We start from the raw sequence: 21,657 nt of genomic DNA, 5'->3' as shown, positions 1-21,657 counted from the left end.
ACACACACACACACACACACACACACACACACACACACACACACACACACACACACACACACACACACACACACACACACACACACACACACACACACACAACTCCACCATCCCTCTCTCCTCACTCGACCACCTTTCCCCCTTTCCTCCATCTTGATCATTCCTCTCACCTCTCAACCACCATCCCCTCCTAACAGCCTGCCAACAGCCCTCCAAACAGCCCTCTTCCATCCCCAACAACCCTTCAAACAACCCTCCTTCGTTTGAATATAGAGAGGACCATTACAGTTACTGATGTGGTGGTGCCCTTGTTATAGAACCAGACGCAAAAAAAACTCCTTCCCCCAGCAGCCTCCCAAACAGCCTACCCTCATTTAATTATAGCATGGATCATTTCAGTCGTTGGTGTGGTGATCCCCTTGTTATAGGACTTGAGAAAAATAAAAATCTTATCCACTGCCTCTAAAGAAGCATCCACATCACTCTCCCACTCCAGACAACCCCCTCTTCCCTCTCCCCAAGCCTCCCTCATTTGATTATAACGATGATCATTATAGTCATTGGTGTGTTGGCCCCCATGCTAATTGACTAGACACAGAAAACACCTTCCCCCAACCCTCTAAACTTCTCTCGCCCCTCCAAACCACCCTCTCTTCCCTCCCACCAAGCCTCCCTCATTTGATTATAGCGATGATCATTACAATCATTGGTGTGGTGGCCCCCATGTTATAGGACCAGACACAAAAACCTCAGCGCTGGGTGAGTTAGGCCTTAGACGCTCTCCATTTGCATAATGTGTTGGTGGTGGTGGTGACTTGGTGGAGGTGAGTCAGCACAGGGATGAGGGAAGAAGTGGTGGGAAGGGATTGAGGAAGAAGGCAAGGGAAGGGGAGTGATGAGGATGAGGGATGGGGAAGAGGTGGGAAGAGATTGAGGAAGGGAGGGGAAAAGGGAAGGGAAGAGGGAGTACTGAGGATGAAATTAGAGGAAGAGTTGAAGGAGTACTTAAAGAATAGGGTAGGGAGGAGTTGGGGAAGTAGTTAGGGAGTAAGGGAGGAGAAGGGAGTGATGAGGATGAGTGTGAGTAGCTAGAGATGAGGCAGTGAGTAATGTGGGCAGAGAACGACAAGGAGAGGAAGCTTGAGAGTGTCTTGTATTACAGTACTGTGAAGCGTGCACATGGATGATATATACCGGTAACCCACAAACTTGATGAACAATACCCACTTACTAAAACTGAGACAGTGTTAGTATAGAACATATTTTTAGCCTGATATGAGCCCTTTTGAACCTTAGTACCATTATACAAAGGAATACCAAAAAAAAAAAAAAAACAACAACAGATCTTATGGTCTTTTCGAGGCTGCTTGTTACAGAGTTGACTGTGAATACAAGATCTAATTCTACATGCTGAAGAGGCTCCAGGTGGGATTGAAACTGTTGTATTTTCAGAATAAGCACAGTTTTGTTATATGGCAGACTTCATCCAAAAATGGGAATGAGAAGTAATATGGGGATGAGGCAGTCAGTGAGAATGTGATAAAAGTGAGAAGGGATCGGGAAGGATAGGAGTGAGAAATAGGGATGAAACAGTTGGTAGGTGAGAAGGTAATGATGTGAAAAGGGAGGGTGGAAATGACAGGTGAAGTGGGGAAGAATCGCAGAGTGAGAGGAAGGTGATGGGAGGAGAGTGAGAAAGGAAAGGGAAAGGATCTTTACAAAGCCACCATCAGCCCGTAGAGTTAGCGGGAATGAGTCAGTACGGGTGGGGTGTTCAGGAAGGGGGGAGCTGGGGATTTTTTATATACGGTACTTAATATGTTTGATTATGCGCATGGACATTATATTCCGTTCCCTAAGTCCTGTAATCCTTCTATGTGCCACACACCACGTTGCACTCACTTTGGAGGTAATGTCCATCGTCTATATCGCATACATGCCAGGGTTGTCTCATTTATAATTGGTGTAATGATTTTAGTGGGATGTTTTCAGGACACGTCGATGGGCCTTATGGAAGCTCAGTGACGTCTGTTTTAACGAAATTCAAATCATCATACTATTCCCTCCCTCCACCCTGGGATGGAACTCCTGTCTCTCTGAACAGTAGCCAGCTTTTCTATCCACCCGAAGGGAAGATGTGTGAACGGAAAGGAAGGAAATGAAACGAAGGAAAGAGGAGGAGTAGGGGAAAGAGTTGAGATGGGAGACACGAAAGATGGGCAAATGTAAAATGTACTGCCAAGGAAGCCTCCCAAGCCGACGAGAAGAGAAGCCTTAAAAAAAAAAAAAAAAAAAAAAAAAAAAAAAAAACGAAGGCAAATACAGGTTACAGCAACAGTGCCAACACCACCAAATATCACTCCTCTTTCGCTGTCACCTGTTTTAGCACCCCGGTGGTAGTGGATACCTGAGACTAATGCATCCTTTTGTAACTCCTCTCACGACTTTTGGGGTTTTCAGTGTCACAAAGCTGCTCGTAAAGACACAAATGGCTCCCTTGCGTTTTGTTGTGTCTTGTTCTCCTGATAGGCTGGCGCAGGATTATAAAATGGGCTGACAAATGCCTCCTCCCCCACCTCTCTCTCTCTCTCTCTCTCTCTCTCTATCTCATATACCAAGCAACTGTAGATGTCGAGCTAAAGACACACTGGGTAAGCTATGGAGCAGGAATTATTTTTGGGAAAAGTAAGGAAAAGAATGCGTTGCAGCGTGATAAATTTATGAGAGAGAGAGAGAGAGAGAGAGAGGGGGGCGAGTTTGGAAATAGCATAGAGTGGGCTTGAGTGAGAGTTAGCGTGAGGGTGTGAAGGAGTGAGGTGAAGGATTAAGGGTCAGGCAGAAAGGTATGAGGAGGGGGTGGAAGAGGGAGGGAAGTAGCTACCATAAGTGTGTGAAATGTAGGTAGAGAAAATGAGAAAGGATTGGAGAGGGACGGAGAAGTAGGAATGTGAAATGTGTGGAGAGGAGAGGAGGAGTGTGAAAAATAAGGAGAAAGGTGTGTGGCCCATGCTATGCAGCTCCTAGAAGAGTAACTGAACTACTAGAATGAGATAAGGATAACAATGAAGAAGGCTCTCCCCTTTCTCCAAACCCTTCAGACGAAGCCGGCAGGAAGAAGTCAGAAGGAACACCACGCAGTATAGAAAAACTGGAGTGGACATTGTATAGGAAAGTTTGAAAGGAGAAGAGACTGTCATAGTGTAACATGAAAAGGAAAAAGAATGAATTAGTACTGGTACATCACTAGGAAGCTTATTCCATTCGTGTACTACTCTGTTGCCAAACCAATTTCTACTTATTTTCTTACTAAAACGGAATTTTTGTAGTCTGAAACCTTTGCTTCTAGTTCTTTCCGGTATGCTGACTTTAAGTACCTTGCTGATATCTCCCTTATTTATTTAATATCTCCCATATTTATCATCGAGATTTGTGTGTGTGTGTGTGTGTGTGTGTGTGTGTGTGTGTGTGTGTGTGTGTGTGTGTGTGTGTGTGTGTGTGTGTGTGTGTGTGTGTGTGTGTGTGTGTGTGTGTGTGTGTGTGTGTGTGTGCGCGTGCGTGCTAGCAAATGAGCAGCCCTTCTTGTCGACTTCCCAGGCCTACCGCGCTGATAGGCTTCTTTCCGGACCCTGACCCCTGCTCCCTTCCCCTCCCCTTCCATCTCCCCCTACCCCTTTCCCCTCACCCCCATCCCCACCCTCTCTCCGTGACCCCAGCACCCTCAACACCTGCAAACCCCCAATATCCCCAGAGACCTGTGTGGGGGTGGCAGGTGTGGGTACCGCTGGGGTTTTGTGGGTGTGAGTTAGTCAGAACTGAGACTGACTGGTATAGGGCCGATTCCACAGTTGTTTGTAGTGGTTTGCAAGCACCCAAATGAAAGAAACTGAACTGTGTAAATGACTTATGACTGAATTATATGATGATTTTGGTGACTAAACTATGTAGCAATCTTAATTATCTAACCCATTTGACAGGGGTAGTGAAAGTGGATACTGAACTTTTTGGAAAAAATGTAGTTATAAGTGTGGGTGGGGAGGAAGCAAACAAACGAAAACTACTGTGGAATCGCCCCATAGTGTGTGTGTGTGTGTGTGTGTGTGTGTGTGAGAGAGAGAGAGAGAGAGAGAGAGAGAGAGAGAGAGAGAGAGAGAGAGAGAGAGAGTGTTATGAATTCTGGCATATTCTTCTTTACCTTTTTTTTTTTTTTTTTTTTTTTTTTTTTTTTTTGTAAAGCGTTTGCATGAGTCAGGAATGAGGCACTTGTGAGAGGTTTTCGTGAGGCAAGTGTGGGTGAGACAGGGGTGGGTGAGGCAGATGTGGGTGAGACAGGTGTGGGTGAGGCATGTGTGGATGAGGCAGGCGTGAAGTGCGAAAGGTGTGGGTGAGGAAGATGTGGGTGAGGTGGATGTGGGTGAAGACGGTGCTCCCACAAGGCCCACCTACCAACTCTCCGACTCGTTTTTTGTGACGCTGCTTACACAAGTGGTGGGGGGAGTGTTGTCGGAGTGTTTGTAGTAGTAATAGTAGTAGTAGTAGTAGTTGTTGTTGTTGTCGTAGTAGTAGTACTAGTGGTAGTAGTAGTAGGACGAGTTGCACTTATGTACTGGCAATAATTGTCGGGTATACTAACAGTGGTTGTAATGGTGGTGTAGTAGTAGAAACAGTAGGAGTGTATACTGTACTGTAGTATTAGAAGCGGCCTTAGTAACGATGATAGTTATGTTATAGTAGCATTGATGATGTCCTGTATTTAGTAATGGAGTAGTAAGATGATTAGTCCAAATGGTCTAAAACTTGGCAAATGGAATTTAACGTTGAAAAATGTAAAGTACTTAACGTAGGCAAGACCATTGGAGATACTAAATACAGCTTAGATAACAAAGAAATTAGCAAATCGGAATGCGAGAGAGATCTAGGAGTTATGATTAGTAACGACCTTAAACCAAGGCAACAGTGTATTAATGCGAGAAATAAAGCAAATAGGGTCCTAGGATTTATTTCGAGAAGCGTGAGCAATAGATCATCTAAAGTAATACTGAAACTTTATCTAGCATTAGTAAGGCCACATTTAGACTACGCAGTACAATTTTGGTGTCCTTACTATAGAATTGATATTAACTCGTTAGAAAATGTACAGAGAAGAATGACAAAAATGATACATGACGTCCGGAACCTGTCATATGAAGACAGACTGAAAAGACTAAGTCTGCATTCGCTAGAGAGGCGTAGAGTAAGGGGAGACTTAATTGAGGTGTTTAAGTGGATGAATGGTATAAATAAGGGAGATATTAGCAAGGTACTTAAAGTGAGCATACAGGATAGAACTAGAAATAATGGTTTCAAACTAGAAAAATTCCGTTTCAGTAAGGAAATAGGTAGAAATTGCTTTGGTAATAGAGTAGTAGACGAATGGAATAAGCTACCTAGTAAAGTAGTTGCTGCCTCTTCCATTGAGAGTTTCAAGCATAGGCTAGATAAGCATATGACAAATAAGGGGTAGATATAGAAAAAAGAAAATCTTATAATCAATACTAATTCATAATTTTTCCTTTTCAGGTTACACTATGATAGTCTCTATTCTCCTTTCACACTTTCCTGTAAAATGTCCACGCCAGTTTTTCTATACGGCGTGGTGTTCTTTCTGACTTTTTCCTGCCGGCTTCGGCTGGAGGGTTTGGAGGGCGGGGGAGAGCCTTCTTCTTTGCTATCCTTATCTCATTCTAGTAGTTCAGTTACTCTTCTAGGAGCTGCCTAGCATGGGCCAACCGGCCTACTGCAGTTATTCTCTCTTCTTATGTTCTTATGTTCAGTCTTTAGGTGTGTGTGTGTGTGTGTGTGTGTGTGTGTGTGTGTGTGTGTTTTAGCGATTCAGCGTGTTGTAGGAATTCAGGTACAGTAATTGTGATTTTAAGTCATGAAATAGTTTTGATCCAAGGTTTTCATATTGTTTGCACTACTCTCTGTCTGTCTGTCTGTCTGTCTGTCTGTCTGTCTCTCTCTCTCTCTCTCTCTCTCTCTCTCTCTCTCTCTCTCTCTCTCTCTCGTTATGTGCATTCAAGTTTTTTGTTAATAGATCATAATTCATTATTTATTGCTGTTTTTAATTAACGTGTTTCGAGAAAGAAACTTACCGGCAAGGAATTTATTTATTTTTTCTTATATATTCACGCCATGTCATTTTTTTGGATATTAGAGATTAAAAGAAAAGTAATCCACGATAAACAATAGTATCGTCGTAATTCTTTTATTGCAATATTACAAACTGTTGTCCAGGGGAATTTAATAGTCATGTTTGTACGAAAGATCCGCTTGTTGCTCACTTTTCAGTACAGTATTACCAATCATCATCAACATCATCATCATCAACATCATCATCATCATCATCATCATCATCATCATTACCACCACCACCACCACAACCACCACTACCACTACCCCGACCTTTTCCACATCTCATTCCATCAATCATAACAAAAATGAAAAACAGGTAGCGTGATAGGAATGCAATGGACTTCCTGAGTGTGTCAAGTGTCCACCCCTTCCTCCCACACCGCATGCTTGTGGTTGGCCGGGGCAGTGACGCGGCATCATCTACACACAGGAAGGAAGCAACGGAGACGCTCATGTGGCTTGGTATTCCGTAAATTATTCATGGAGAAGAATTATACCCCTTTTCTGATATTATTCGGTAGTATTCACGGTGCCTCATATGCTCTCGTGACACCTCTTCCTAAGCGATTTAATTCCCCTTACTATTTTCTTGCATGTCACTGATGCAAATCGTGTCCAAGTTAGAGGGACAGAATTAGCATACAAGGGGATATCAAGGCATGGAAAATAAATCGCTAAGGAAGAAGTGCTACGTCCCATGCCAACGAGAATAAACATAAGGCTCTCATATTGCCTGATTCCCCAACTTCCTATATTATTGAAGGGAAAACTATATCCACGTACTGATAATTGGATTGATTTGCAAGAGTCTCGGCCGGATTTAACACTCAGGCTCCTATGACTCACTCAGCTGAATTACGTCGCCTGGTATTTGGTGGAATTGAATGGTAGAGTTGTCAGGACCATGAAGGTGCTAATGGTGACAGAGTTAAGAGCTGGCCTTCAAAGTCGTCTGGCGTCAGGTGAAGTAAAATGAGAGAGAGAGAGAGAGAGAGAGAGAGAGAGAGAGAGAGAGAGAGAGAGAGAGAGAGAGAGAGATATCCTCTCAAGAAACACAGCTTCAGTCTAGGTGTAAATTCTTCGGGACTCTCATACTACTTGAAACTTGTTGCCTCACCGCAGGTATGTCGAGAATGCCTACTTGTTCCACCGGTAATGTAATAAGAGATAATGTATTTTATTTCCTTTTATTTATTTTTTCTTCTCCCTCCACCATCCACCTCCTTCCCCTCCTCTTTCATTCATCACCTGAGCCCCGTTTTCCCAGCACCCTCATTCACTAAAGGACTTACGATAAATTTTTTCTCTCGTAGCTAAGAATTATATTGTCTAGAAGAACAGGCGACATGGGGAGAGTCTGAACTTTACCCTCTGTTGTCCGTCTTACGAAAATAAATCAAAGCAAGAAACTAATCGGAAATTCGTGGTCAGTTCAGAACCGTAAGTAGAGATTTCAACGCGGCCCCAAGTAGTGATCAAAGTCCTCTTACTCAAATGGCATACGTTATATGTTGGTGGTTGATATATGCCTCTCTCTCTCTCTCTCTCTCTCTCTCTCTCTCCCTCTCTCAGGGGACATTGCGTGGTTTGGCGGCATTTGTAACATAAAAGTGAGCTTGCAATTGCCCAAGTGATGATGGTGATACACTTGTGGGAGGTGAGTGTGATAAGGGAGTGTTAGCCGAGTGGTCAGAGTATCAGACTTACAAAATCACGGTCCAGGAGGAGGTGGAGATGATATCGTGGCGGGGATGTGTGATCTTGGGCGTAATTTAGTGTCATTGCGTTGTCATAAACCATCGATGTTTACTTTAATGTCGTTTATACAAATTTGATGGCAGATGAAAATATCCTCCCCATTTTAACCTCTCCAGTAATCAAACGTCATTCTTACAGCATTTTCATTTATTTATTTATTTATTTTTACTTTATTTGTGTGTGTGTGTGTGTGTGTGTGTGTGTGTCAGATGATTCCGCTTAGGAGAGACTTGTATTAATTAAAGGACTTTGATACGAAAATTTCCATAAACATTTCTCAAACAGGACTCATTTCGATGTAGCAAGAATAAAATGTTAAAATGTTTAGAATGTTAAGGATATCATTGTAATCAAGAGGTAAGAATTTCGTGTTTGGCCGTGTATGTAGCGCCTACCGTGTGAATGATATGTAAGCTATAATATCAGGGAACAAGCAGGTGTCAGTGTGTTGTTGCGTAGACCACTAGCCCCTGGGAACAGCCGAGAAGTCCTGTATGTCAAGTTCAGTGTTGGCAAAAAATAATGTCATAATAATAATAATAATAATAATAATAATAATAATAATGCGTATCAGGAATTGTGCGTCGCTGTGGGCCGGTTTGCTTTCTTCCTAATACACCGAATAATTGCTGATCAAACAATAAGCCAGAGAAATATATGTGTGTATTGATATGAACCTTGGCGAATTTGCGACGCACGTAGGCAGTATCGCAATATGAGCTGATATACACATGCAGAAACACCGTCGACTTCAGTAATAGGTCACTTTTATTATTTGTTTCTGTTTGTTGTTAGGTTGATCAATATGTGCAGATAGCAGCATAGGTCAATTTTGTTTCATTTCAGTACATTCTTTATAGGATGTGTTTTGTGTGTGAGATGGGATTACTGGGGTGAAGAGGGGTGAGGGAGAGGGTGGGGTGAGGGAGAGAAGGGGTGAAGTTGTGGGAATGGCTGGGGAAGACGGAGGGTACGGTACGCAGGGAACAAGGGGTGGTTTCTCGGAGTAACAGGAGCAGAAGAGAGGCACCCTAGAGGAACAAAAGGCTTGAGGGAGGGGATGTGGAGGGGAGGGGTAGGAGGGGAGGCAAGGGGAGCGTTATGGGAATTAGGAAGATTGAGAGGTGTGAAGGAAGGCATGGGAGGGAAAGGTAAGCGTGGAGGGAGAATAGAAGAGAGGGAATGGTGGAGGAGGGGTGGTGGGAAGGAAGGGGAGAATAGGAGGAGGCTGAGGAAGATTGGGAAGAAAGGAAGATTAAAGAGAAGAGAGGATATGGAGATAAACTAAGAGATGGAGGGAGACTGAGAGAAGGTCAAGGAGGCAAGGAAGAAGAATAAGGAAGAGAGGGAAGAGGAGAAAACTTTGGAGTGGAGGAGACGCAGGAGAGCAGTGAGTGAAGTCTGGAGGGTGACTGGAGAAGGAGGTCGTATAGAGATCGATGGAGGGAGGGGAGATGGAGAGAGAATTATAATAAGGAGAGGCGGCATGGAGTTGGAGGAGCTTGGAGGGTGACTGAAGAGCAAGAGTGTATGTGTAGGAAAGAAGGGTGACAGGGAGAAGGGGGGAAGGGGGTGCCTGGTGAGGAGAGGGTGAGTGTAGCTGAGAGAGAGACACAGGGAGCGAATGGGGGTGGGGGTAGGGGGAGGCTGGAGTGTTTGTGTGTGAGGGAGGGGGGGAAAGGGGAGGATAAGGCCAGGGAATGTGTGTAAGGGGGGCAGGGGGATGGATGGAGAGAGAGGGTAAGTGTAGTGGAGTGTGGGCGGGTGAATGAGTAAGGTGTAGGCGACGCAGGGCCTCGGGGGAAGGTGGAGGGCCGTAGTAAGTGTGATAGTGGTTGTAGTAGTAGTAATAAGTGTAGAGGTGGTGGTGTTGGTGGTGGGGTAGGGTAGGGTAGGGTAGAGCAGACCAGGGTGGGGTAGGGTAGGGTACTATAGGAAAGGGTTGAGTAGGTTATGGTAGAGCACGATAACTTAAGACTCATGATCTTACCTGTAGTCTTAATTGATTTGTGAAGATTGTGATTGATTTATAATGATGCCAATTTCTGTTGAGGCAAGGGATTTTTTTCCGCTGAGTACAATAATCTGATCAGCTAAAAGGGTTAATGTTAGATACTGACCAGTCCGTCTCAGAAAAGGCAAATCATCCAAGTCTGTTATAAGCGCCCTGCAGATCAAATTACCTTGGTGTTTGGAACAAAAAATATTAACACCTCATTAAAATAAATCACCAGCATGTGGAGGCAGGTGTCTTCTGATCAACCCCACCAAAAAAGCGTAGAGGTAAAAATAGCCCGTGTGTCGTAATGGGCAGGTGAAGATGGTGTACCTGCGCTGTGCTGTGACCTCTGACGCCCTTCACAGTACAAAAATGGATGTTAAGCTGATCTCGGTATTCTGGCCGCCTGTTTAACTTCACCTGTATATTTACCACTGAGTGTATTCTTGTCGGACGTCACTTGCATTTCTCAGTGTCCCTTATTTTGTTCTCATTATTTTTTTATGTAACAAAGAGGTCATCATTATCATTATCATCATCGTCATCATCATCATCATCATCATCATCATCATCATCATCATCATCATCCCACTAACAAATAAAGAAAGGCTTGGGGTAGTAAAAAAAAACAAAAAAAACAAAAAACAAAAAGGACTGACTAAAAAGGAATAGCATGGAACAGCAGGGGAGGCAAAGAAAATGTAAAGAGAAAAACATAAGAACATAAGAAGAGAGGATAACTGCAGTAGGCCGGTTGGCCCATGCTAGGCAGCTCCTAGAAGAGTAACTGAACTACTAGAATGAGATAAGGATAGCAAAGAAGAAGAGGCTCTCCCCCGCCCTCCAAACCCTCCAGCCGAAGCCGGCAGGAAAAAGTCAGAAAGAACACCACGCCGTATAGAAAAACTGGCGTGGACATTTTACAGAAAAGTGTGAAAGGAGGATAGAGACTATCATAGTGTAACCTGAAAAGGAAAAATTATGAATTATGAAAAGGAGAAATGAGGTAGGGAGAAGGGGGTGCTAGGGGCAGAGAAGAGGGGGGGAAAGAAAGAGGAGAGCTGGAAGGGAGAAAAGGGAATGCTTGGGGAGGGAGAACATAAGAACATAAGAACATAAGAAGAGAGGATAACTGCAATAGGCCGGTTGGCCCATGCTAGGCAGCTCCTAGAAGAGTAACTGAACTACTAGAATGAGATAAGGATAGCAAAGAAGAAGGCTCTCCCCCGCCCTCCAAACCCTCCAGCCGAAGCCGGCAGGAAAAAGTCAGAAAGAACACCACGCCGTATAGAAAAACTGGCGTGGACATTTTACAGGAAAGTGTGAAAGGAGAATAGAGACTATCATAGTGTAACCTGAAAAGAAAAATTTTTGAATTAGTATTGGTTATAAGATTTTCTTTATTCTATATCCACCCCTTATTTGTCATATGCTTATCTAGCCTATGCTTGAAACTCTCAATGGAAGAGGCAGCAACTACTTTACTAGGTAGCTTATTCCATTCGTCTACTACTCTATTACCAAACCAATTTCTACCGATTTCCTTACTGAAACGGAATTTTTCTAGTTTGAAACCATTATTTCTAGTTCTATCCTGTATGCTCACTTTAAGTACCTTGCTAATATCTCCCTTATTTATACCATTCATCCACTTAAACACCTCAATTAAGTCTCCCCTTACTCTACGCCTCTCTAGCGAATGCAGACTTAGTCTTCTCAGTCTGTCTTCATATGACAGGTTCCGGACGTCATGTATCATTTTAGTCATTCTTCTCTGTACATTTTCTAACGAATTAATATCCATTCTATAGTAAGGACACCAGAATTGTACTGCGTAGTCTAAATGTGGCCTTACTAATGCTAGATAAAGTTTTAGTATTCCTTTAGATGATCTATTGCTCACGCTTCTCGAAATAAATCCTAGGACCCTATTTGCTTTATTTCTCGCATTAATGCACTGTTGCCTTGGTTTAAGGTCGTTACTAATCATAACTCCTAGATCTCTCTCGCATTCCGATTTGCTAATTTCTTTGTTATCTAAGCTGTATTTAGTATCTCCAATGGTCTTGCCTACGTTAAGATGAAAATTAAACACGGGAGGAAGGGAAAGGGAGGAAGGAAGAAAGAGTAGTGAGACAGAAAAGAAGAGGGTAATGCAGAATGTATAGGAAAAAGGAAGTAAAGAGAGGAGGCGGGGTGTGGAGGAAGGGAGGGAGAGAGGAAGAAAAGAAGAGAGGAAGAGCAGGGAGTCTTCTTCATTCCCACATTTTCTCCCTCCTTTCTCTCCCTGTCTTTTCCGCTCCCTCCCTTCTCTCCCTCCCTCCCTGCCATTCCCTTCTTCCTCCCTCCTTCTTGTTTCCTCCGCGTATAGAGCTTCTCCCAGGTGTGTGCATCACCCCGTGCCTGCCTCGCCCTCCTCCACCTCCTCCTCCTACTTATTACCTCCTCCTCATCCACCTTCCCCTTTTCATTACCTTTCCAACTCTCCAACATCCTCTTCATTTTCTTCCTTCTAAGTTTATGCCTCCTTTCCCTCCTTACGGCATGACGAGGAAGTGAAATCTGGAAATTGTATAACTTTAAATCCTTACTTGACAGGTCTGTAATCAGCGCTGACAGTATTTTGACATTACTAGTACGTGAGTCCGTCTCAGGCCACGCTCCTTGGTGGTCATCTGTTTCCCCACTCACATGTTTTCCTCCACAGACCTATATTCATCCCACTGACCCATTATTCTCCAAGTGCCTATTTTCCCATGGGCCCAGTTCTCCTTATAGACCCACTTCGCTTCTTGGACCTATTTCTTCCATGGACGTCTCTTTACCCACTGGACCCATGTTTCCACTTTGGTTACTTTCGCACGTGGACCTATTTTCCCACAAGGCCTTAATCTAACCACAGACCTTCTTACCTCATAGACCTATTCACCAGAGGACTATATTCCCCCACCCATCCATCCATCCACCCACTTGGAATGTCACGAGTTTTCAGGAGGTAGAATCATACCTGCCCTACAGTCACAATGCCCGTACCATCCACCACCTTTAGACTGACCCTTTACCCCAGTATGTTTGCTCCCTAACACTGAAAATAGGGTATAGGACGTAAGGAACGGTTGCGTGTGGGATTCGGAGGGAGTGTTTGGGAGTTATCCTTGTCAGTCAGGCTTTGGTGTGTTTGAGATCATCCCTTTCCCACATATTATTACCCAAGCCTGTCAGGTTAAGCTCCCACATTTGCTCGTTTTACCGAAATTCACTTCCTCACTCTCTGATCCTTTCCCTGTTCCCTCTTAACTTTCCATTTAGCGGTGACAAACTCCACAACATAATAGTGCTTCGCTTGTCAGTCAGGCTCTAAGACCAGGTACAGCAATGGGTTGGGTGTATTGTTCCATGATACGAGAATGGTGGATGTAAAACGCGGCCGTGTTGTGCTGTGTTGTGTTGTGGCGGCCATTACTACTATAAACAAGTGCCCGTTCTAAATTATCACAGCTAGTTTTGCTTCATAGTGTTTCTTTTCCACTTAAATATTTACCTTAGATGGAGGAATAGAAGAAGGGAAAGACGAGAGGAAGGAGTAGTTGCAAGGAGAGTGGAAAGGTTACAAGAGGACGAGAAAAAGGCAGAGTATAAGAGAGAAGTGGAGGAACGATTGGGCAAATATGAATTGGAGCAGATGGGGGGCGTGGAAGGTGTGTGTAGAATATTTACAGAAGAAATATGTACAGCATGTGATGTGGTGTGTGGAAGGAAGAGAAGACGGAGGGGGGTGCAAGGAACAGCGTGGTGGACTGAAGAGGTGAAACGGGCTGTGGCACAAAAGAAGAAAGCATACAATGAATGGATGAGAAATAGGGGCGTGGAAGAGGTTGAGAGGCGGAAGAGAGAGTTATATGTAGAAAGAAAGAGAGAGGTGAAAAGATTAGTAAGAGAGAGTAAGAAGAGAGTGGATGAGGAATTTGGAAGGAATTTGAGTGTAAAGTGGAGGGACTGTAAGAAAATGTTCTGGAGAGAGGTGAAAAGAGTAAGACAGGATGGAAGTGAAGTTAGCAGGGGAGTGAAAGATAAAAATGGTAGATTACTAGTGGAGAAGGGAGAAAAAGTGAGCAGATGGAGAGAACACTTTAAGGAATTGTTGAACGTAGAGGATGGAAGTAATGCGAGTATAAGTGGCTGGGGAATGGCTGGGAGAAGGAGGGAGGTGAGAAGACAGGAAGAAATCAGTAGGATAGAAGTTGTGGAAGCAATGAAGAAAGTTAAATCAGGGAAAGCCCCAGGAATTGATGGAGTGTGTGGTGAAATGCTGAAGCATGGGGGAGAGATAGTAGTAGAATGGATGTGGAAGATGTGCAGATTGGCCTGGGAGGAAGGTAGAGTCCCGGAGGATTGGAAGTCAGGTATAATTATTCCCTTGTACAAAGGAAAAGGGGAAAAAGAAGTGTGTGGTAATCATAGGGGCATTTGTCTTCTTAATATAATAGGAAAAGTGTATGGTAGGATACTTATTGACAGAGTTAGAGAAAGAACAGAGAAATTAGTTGGAGAAGAACAGGGAGGCTTTAGGAAGGGAAGAGGTTGTGTAGATCAGATATTCATTCTCAGATCTTTAATGGAAAAGTTTCTAGAGAAGGGAAAGAAGTTGTATGCGGCCTTCATGGATTTAGAGAAAGCATATGACAGGGTGGATAGACTAGGATTGTGGAAAGCGTTAAGAATATATGGAGTAGATGGGAAGTTGTTGAATGCTGTGAAGAGTATGTACGATGGTGCGAAGGCTGCAGTGCGTGTGGATGGTGAACTAAGTGAATTTTTCTCTTTGAAAGTTGGGTTGAAACAGGGATGTGTCACGTCTCCATGGTTGTTCAATCTGTACATGGATGGGGTAATAAAAGAGGTACAAGGTAGAGTGGATGTTGGAGTGGCCCTGGTGAGAGAGGATAGTGTTTGGAAACTCCCTGTACTGTTGTTTGCAGATGATACTGTGTTGTTGAGTGAAGACGAAGGGGAGCTGCAAGGCTTGGTGGATGAGTTTGAGAGACTGTGTAAGAAACGGAATCTAAAGGTGAATGTAGGGAAGAGTAAAGTGATGGTCTTGGAGAGAGGTGAAGTCAGTGAATGTACAGCGAGGTTGGATGGTGAGGAATTGGAAAATGTGAGTACGTTTAAGTACTTGGGTAGTGTGATGAGTAAGGATGGAGGTTTGGAGGGTGAAGTGCTTGAAAGGGTACAGCAGGGAAGAAAGGTTGCTGGTTCTTTGAAAGCAGTGATAAGAAACAAGGAAGTGAGCATGGAAGTGAAAAAGTTACTTCATGACAGTATTGTGATACCAACTCTAACGTACGGAAGTGAAGCTTGGACGTTGTTGGAAGGACACAAGTCAAGAGTGAGAGCAGTAGAAATGAGTTATTTAAGAGGAGCCTGTGGAGTCACATGGAGAGACAGGCTGACAAATGAAGATATAAAGGAGCGTTGTGGTGTTGATGTGGATGTGATAGGAAGCGTTATAAGAACATAAGAAGAGAGGATAACTGCAGTAGGCCGGTTGGCCCATGCTAGGCAGCTCCTAGAAGAGTAACTGAACTACTAGAATGAGATAAGGATAGCAAAGAAGAAGGCTCTCCCCCGCCCTCCAAACCCTCCAGCCGAAGCCGGCAGGAAAAAGTCAGAAAGAACACCACGCCGTATAGAAAAACTGGCGTGGACATTTTACAGGAAAGTGTGAAAGGAGAATAGAGACTATCATAGTGTAACCTGAAAAGAAAATTTATTTTTTAATTAGTATTGGTTATAATATTTTCTTTATTCTATATCCACCCCTTATTTGTCATATGCTTATCTAGCCTATGCTTGAAACTCTCAATGGAAGAGGCAGCAACTACTTTACTAGGTAGCTTATTCCATTCGTCTACTACTCTATTACCAAACCAATTTCTACCGATTTCCTTACTGAAACGGAATTTTTCTAGTTTAAAACCATTATTTCTAGTTCTATCCTGTATGCTCACTTTAAGTACCTTGCTAATATCTCCCTTATTTATACCATTCATCCACTTAAAAACCTCAATTAAGTCTCCCCTTACTCTACGCCTCTCTAGCGAATGCAGACTTAGTCTTTTCAGTCTGTCTTCATATGACAGGTTCCGGACGTCATGTATCATTTTAGTCATTCTTCTCTGTACATTTTCTAACGAATTAATATTCATTCTATAGTAAGGACACCAAAATTGTACTGCGTAGTCTAAATGTGGCCTTACTAATGCTAGATAAAGTTTCAGTATTACTTTAGATGATCTATTGCTCACGCTTCTCGAAATAAATCCTAGGACCCTATTTGCTTTATTTCTCGCATTAATGCACTGTTGCCTAGGTTTAAGGTCGTTACTAATTATAACTCCTAGATCTCTCTCGCATTCCGATTTGCTAATTTCTTTGTTATCTAAGCTGTATTTAGTATCTCCAATGGTCTTGCCTACGTTAAGTACTTTACATTTTTCAACGTTAAATTCCATTTGCCAAGTTTTAGACCATTTGGACAATGTATCGAGGTCTTTTTGTAAGTAATGGCAATCGTCAGTCGAGTTAATGATACGCCCTATTTTTGTATCGTCGGCAAATTTGCTGATTCTGCTATTGACTCCTAAGTCTAGATCATTTATATATATGATAAATAATAAGGGACCGAGTACTGAACCCTGTGGTACACCGCTAGTTACTAATCCCCAGTTCGACTTAGTTCCATTTATTAATACTCTCTGCTTTCGTCCTTTCAGCCAGGATTCTATCCATTTTAAGATATCGCCGTCTATACCGTGTGCTCGAACCTTTCTAACTAACCTTTCGTGTGGGACTCTATCAAAAGCTTTACTAAAGTCCAGATAAATAACATCGTAAGCTTTATCGTTATCTACTGCCTCATAGACCTCCGAGTAGAATGACAACAAATTTGTGAGGCAGGATCGTCCTTGCCTGAATCCGTGCTGACTTTCGTTTATAAGATCAAATCTTTCTAAGTGTTCTCTAATCTTATTTGCCAAAATTGACTCTAACATTTTTCCTACTATTGATGTTAGACTTATCGGACGATAATTCGACGCAGCTGATTTATCACCCTTTTTAAAGATGGGCACTACGTTTGCGGTTTTCCACGCCTCTGGAACTTCTCCTGAACTTAAAGAGTCATTAAATAACGTTAAAAGTGGCTGACATAATTCTTCTTTGGTTTCTTTTATAATTTTTGCATATATATCGTCCGGACCTGGCGATTTTTGAGGTTTTAACTTGTTAATTTCTTTCAATACGTCCTCCTTACTAATGGTTATTTTACTAAGAATATTTTCCGTATTCTCATGGTAAATATTTGCTGCTTGTGGGACCAGGCTTAGATTTTCCTTGGTGAATACTGATATGAAATAATTATTTAGGATGGAGCACATTTCTTTATCTTCACTGGTAATGTCACCTGATTCTGTTCTGAGTGGTCCTATCCTATCTTTATTTTTCGTTCGGTACATTTGATAAAAACCCTTGGGGTTTACTTTTGATTCACTTGCAACCTTAATTTCATAACTTCTCTTTGCTTTTCTTATCTCCCTCTTTACTTCTCTATTTAAAATTGTGTACCGGTTACGTAAGTGTTCCTCTCCACGTTTTATTTTTCTATATATTCCTTTCCTTTGGCCTATGAGAGATTTTAATCTGTTGTTTAACCATCTGGGTTCTGAATTGTTAGTTCTAAACGGTTTTGAAGGAATATATCTATCTTGGCCTCCGTATATTATATTTATTAACTCGTTATACTTCTCACTGGTCGAACGTCTGTTTGGTACTGGAGCTGAGTTAATTTCCGTCACCTGGACTACATTCCTATTATGTTCTTATGTTAACAGTAGGTATATGACTTGTTCTTTGTTCTTTTGTTTATATTTCAACATATGGAGAGATGGGAGGGAGAGCAAGGAATACGAAAAATTTGGGGGGATTATGAGAAGAGGAACAGGAGGAAGGAGAGTAAAAAAGGGACCGAAGGAATGAAGAAAGCAGTGAGAGGAAGGGAGAAATTGAGGAGTAGAATGAGGAGGGAAAGAGGGAAGAAATGAAGGGTGGATGGAGAGAGAGAGAGAGAGAGAGAGAGAGGGCAATGAGGAGGGATAAAAGAAAAGAAATGAGAGTACGAGTGTCTTTTATTTGAGTTAAAAGACATGACATGAAAGCAGGAAAGCACACACCCCTTCTTCCTTCACCCAGGACCCATATATGTATATGGGTCCTGCCTTCACCCACCAGTCTCCGGCGAAAACTGGGAGGAAAAAGTGAGAAGGACTGCCAAACAGCATAGAAATCTGTCATGGAAAATTTATCGAAACTGATTAATGGAAATAATGTTCAACACTATCTTAACTTGTAAGGGAAAGTAACATGAGGTCAACAACAGGCGGATAACGTGTTATTATGTTCTTATGTTAACAGTAGGTATATGACTTGTTCTTTGTTCTTTTGTTTATATTTCAACAGTAGGTATATAACTTCCCTGTTCTGCGGGTGTCATCCATGCCTTGTATTGTGCAGTACTACACATTAGGCTTCAGCACTATTTTTCAGGAGCGAACATGTTTACCTTGAGGCAAGAAGCTGAGAGAGAGAGAGAGAGAGAGAGAGAGAGAGAGAGAGAGAGAGAGAGAGAGAGAGAGAGAGAGAGAGAGAGAGAGAGAGCAGAATGGAGGGAGAGGGAGAGTGGAGAGGGGTGGTGAGGGGGGTTGAGAGGGGAGGGAGCCATGGTAGTATTTGGTCCCTGTAGTAAAATGTGGTTATCCCGTACGACACTCAGGGGAGGGGAAGGAGGGGGGAGGAAACCACAGCTCCTCTTTCCTACTTCTCTCCTCCTCTGCTCTGTCACCTTTGCTTTTCCCTCTCACACCTTCTCTTTCCAATTCTTCTCCTCCTCCTCCTCCTCGTTTTCTCCCCTCTGCCGCTTTCCCTTTTATACCCTCAATCACCTTCTCTTTTCCCTCTGACACCTTTGCATCTCTTTTCATATTTCCTCCTCGACCTCTTAGTCTCTGTCACGTTCTCCATTCCATCTCACACCTTTTCTCTTCTATCTCACACCTCCTCTTCCTCCTGTCCTATTTTTCTCTTCCTCCTCTTTTTCTACCGTCTGCCACCATCTCCGTGCCCTCTCGCCCTTTTCGTCTCTCCTCTGGCACCTTCTCTTTCGTCTTTGCTATTTCCATGTCCTCTTCTTTGACCCTCTTTCACTTTCTCTCCTGCGGCTTCTCGTTACTCCTTCCTATTTTCTTGTACTTTTCTTGTATCCATTTCAACTTTTTCCTTCTCGCATCTCCTCATCCCTCATTCATATTCTCTTGTCTTAAAAGAAAAAGAAAGTAAGTCAGTCAGGTGGTGAGATGGACTTTGGTACCGATATCGCTGGTTCGTTCCAATTTACAAGAGAGAACAGTCTGGGGATCTCTGAATTTAAGGCCACCATGTTACCCTCCTTCCCTATGACCCTACAGAGACGTCCATATAAGAATTCCCTCTAATACCTTAACACCATATCTGAATGTGGTGTCCCTGGTGGATCATAATGGAGGTGATGGGTATTAGTGACCAAGTGGTGACATTGGAGGCCTGCTGAGGATTAGCTGTTTTTGTGCCGTGGGTGGACATTCGGACCTCTGGAACGGGTTTTTATGTGGCCAGAGTCGTGTGCATAATAACAATGAATGGCTGGATGGAAAGTGTTAGGAAAGGGGAATAAACGAAAAAGAATTAGACTTGAGACGGTTAAAATTTCATTCTGCTTACACTGGTGAGAAATGCAAGCAAAATCCTTGTATTTCTTGACAGCTGTTGCCACGTTGACTCATGTTCACTCCTTCACTCATTGCAAGTCGGGATGTGAGCAACCAGGAGGAAACATTACAGTATGTGGTGGTGTCACATCTTTTTAACCTGCAATGGCGAGGTGGCTTCAAGGCTTGCGCTGTAGCTAATTGACACTGTGATTTATTTTAGTTTGCCGCTCTGTATTTGTATGATGATGATGATGATGATGATGATGATTGTTATTATTATTATTATTATTATTATTAATGGTAGTAATAGTAGTAGTAGTAGCAGTAGTAAAAAAAGTAGTAATAGTAGTAGTAGTAAGTGTTGTTGCTGTTATTATTGTTGTTGTTGTTGTTGTTGTTATGTCCTCCTCCTCCTCCGTTTTCTTCTCCCCTGTCGTATATCCCCTTGCCTGACATAGCCCTTGAAACATTAATCTCCGTTATGCACTCTACCTTCATCACCTTCCCTTTGTCACACACTTTACCTCCATCACCACCACCACCTCCCTCTTCCCCCTTCCTTGCCCTTCTCCCATCCACATCTCGCCTTCCCCCCTTTCACTGTTTCCCCTCCTTTATCTCATATGCAACCCCTTCTCTTTCCTGCTCGGAATATATCGTTTAGCACCCATATGCTCGTTCGTGAAGGCAGCTCTCTAACACCTTTATGTTTCATTGCGCGTGTTTCTGAGTCGAGTGATATTCACACAGGTATTCGCCGTCTAAGAATTTGTGGTAATTTGGTGACGTGGATCTAAGTGACGAAGTGAGTAATATCGATTGGGGTTAGCAAGATAAAAGAGCTAAGAAGTTTACATGAGTGTCCATCAGCTGGTGGATGAGTCTGGTGTAGGAAAATATGTCAGGCAGTGAAAATTAGGAATGTTTATCATCTGGAACCGACAGAAGTCAAAAGATCTGAATATTTTACATGATTGGCCACGTAGAGTGAAGGATGATGCTGAAAAAAAAAAATAATGTGAGATGGTGATTTTGATATAGTTTATTGTTTGTCGCCGAGAAAATAAAAGAGATGGCGTATTACCGGAATCTCCACGTAAATTGATGGATGACTTTGATGTAGGGGAAAAAAAAGTGAGCCGGTGAAATTGAGGAAGTGTATTGTCTGACGGCAGGAATATTAAAAAGTATATACATATTTTACCTGAATCTCCACGTAAATTGATGGATGACTTTGATGCAGAAAAAAAAATGTGAGGTGGTGAAATTGAGGAAGTTTAGGGGGGTAGCGCTGCAGCCACTCTTGATACGGGCAGGTCATTGTGCAGAAGGAATGTGATAGTCATGGTCGGTGTAGATCTAAAGCACTGGCGACCATTCCCACTGTCGTGTAACTGGGATGGATAACGGTGAAAGGACGTGGGTAGCCTGTCTGGTGGCCTAGTGGGTTGAGGCGCTCCAACTGGATGTGGGGCAGGAAAGTGTAGATGTCATCTTGTACAATTGTGTCAGGTTTGATTCATGGGAAGAGATGTTTATTAATTATTTACCCCTTTTCTACAGATCTGATACATATAATTTGATGTGATTTGTGCATGGATGTAAGACAGTGGATAGCGATACTGCATCCTGTTTAAGTTAAGCAATGCAGACTAATTCTATGTTGTCTCTCCAAACTGCACAACTGAGTAATACTTAATGAGTGTAATGTTATCTCTGCAAACTGCATAGATGAGTACGAATGATTTTATTTTTCTCCAAGGGGCACTCATGCGCAACCACACGAGAGAACAGAGAGCACCGCGCAATGATTATATTCTCGCCGCGCACATCATGGCAGAGGATTAAACAGTTTTATAAGTATCCCTCTTACCGCCATTAGACTCTCAAACATCAGGCAACTGCAAGGAACGCGTGTTATGTGTT

Source organism: Coenobita brevimanus, chromosome 71 (genome assembly GCF_032717465.1).
Source record: "Coenobita brevimanus isolate Jiangsu-jjx chromosome 71, ASM3271746v2, whole genome shotgun sequence".
NCBI classification, from domain to species: Eukaryota; Metazoa; Arthropoda; class Malacostraca; order Decapoda; family Coenobitidae; genus Coenobita; species Coenobita brevimanus.
The sequence above is the reverse complement of the archived record's forward strand: the minus strand, read 5'-3'. Positions refer to the sequence as shown.